The sequence below is a fragment of the Trichechus manatus genome, unplaced genomic scaffold (genome assembly GCF_000243295.1).
Source record: "Trichechus manatus latirostris isolate Lorelei unplaced genomic scaffold, TriManLat1.0 scaffold00158, whole genome shotgun sequence".
NCBI classification, from domain to species: Eukaryota; Metazoa; Chordata; class Mammalia; order Sirenia; family Trichechidae; genus Trichechus; species Trichechus manatus.
Window position 1 is genome coordinate 5,815,882 of NW_004444094.1, and position 1,278 is coordinate 5,817,159.

Genomic DNA, 1,278 nt, shown 5'->3' on the forward strand with positions numbered 1-1,278 from the left:
TACCAAATGTAGTTCTTGACAAATGCTGATAGCTCTTAAAAGAGTTCATGTTTTCAACAAGGTGAGCTTTCAGCAGTTTCTCTAATGGTATACTCATATCTGAAGTGACCAGTCTCACATACAATTCCTACTGATTCTGTCTTCTTTCGATCTTGCCAAAGGTAAGGTTTTGTTCTTAAATCTGTATTCCCTTTGGACTTAATTTCAAACAGCTAAGCTGAAGTCATGATTATGCCTCATGTTCTGTCTGTCTCACTGGCATGAAATCTTAACTGGAGAATAGTTTTGAAATTGCTTAATAACAACTTCAAGTACAAACAAGAATAACAATAAACAAAAACTAATAGTTTTCATTTCTTCCAGTTCTAAAATCTAATTTTTTCTCATGCCCCTAGTTCCTGTTGGAGGTATAAAGCATGATTGTTGGTGTACGATTACATTTTTTCACCATGTTTTCTAAAGGTAATGAAGACACAGATATTTGTTGTACTTAAGACCATTCTTTAAGGACCCCTGGTGGTGCAGTGGTTAAAGTGCTTGGCTGCTAACCAAAAGGTCAATGGTTTGAATCCACCAGCTGCTCCATGGGAGAAAGAGATGGCAGGCTGCTTCTATAAAGATTACAACCTTGGAAATCCTATGAGACAATTCTACTGTGTCCTGTTAGGGTTACTATGATTCAGATTCAACTCGACGGCAATGGGTTTGGTTTTGGGTAAGACCATCCTTTATATTAGATAGAGAGATAAAGAGAGAGATAGGGGTAGACACATATAGATATATAGTTACATAGGTAATGGAATAAAAATGACTTTTTCTGAAAGATAAGTTGGAAACAAATCAATGATAAAAATAACTGTTTGAAGACAGAAATATTTACTCAAACACCACATGCAATATGTGCTCAATATTTCTAGAGGATCAGTTAGAAAATCTGTCCTTAGAAAAGGCAACATAAATAAACATCATCTGAAGAGCATGCAAATATACTTTGAAAACCATAAGACTGAGAGCCTTTCAAGGAAATACTCTCATATAATGTTATGTCACTATTATCTATGCAGACACTCCTTCTGGGTATACAGGCAGTCACAGGGTTACAAACGAGATCCGTTCCTAACTGTGTCTTTAAGAATTTGAAGGTTAAGGCAGAACAGGTGCATATGGTCCTTACTTAGCCTTACTTTAGTGCAAGAAAAGGCTCGAAGCCTTTTCAATGATTTAAAAGCTGCACGTGCACCTAGAGAAGGTGATTGTGATAAAGATTTTGTGGTGAGC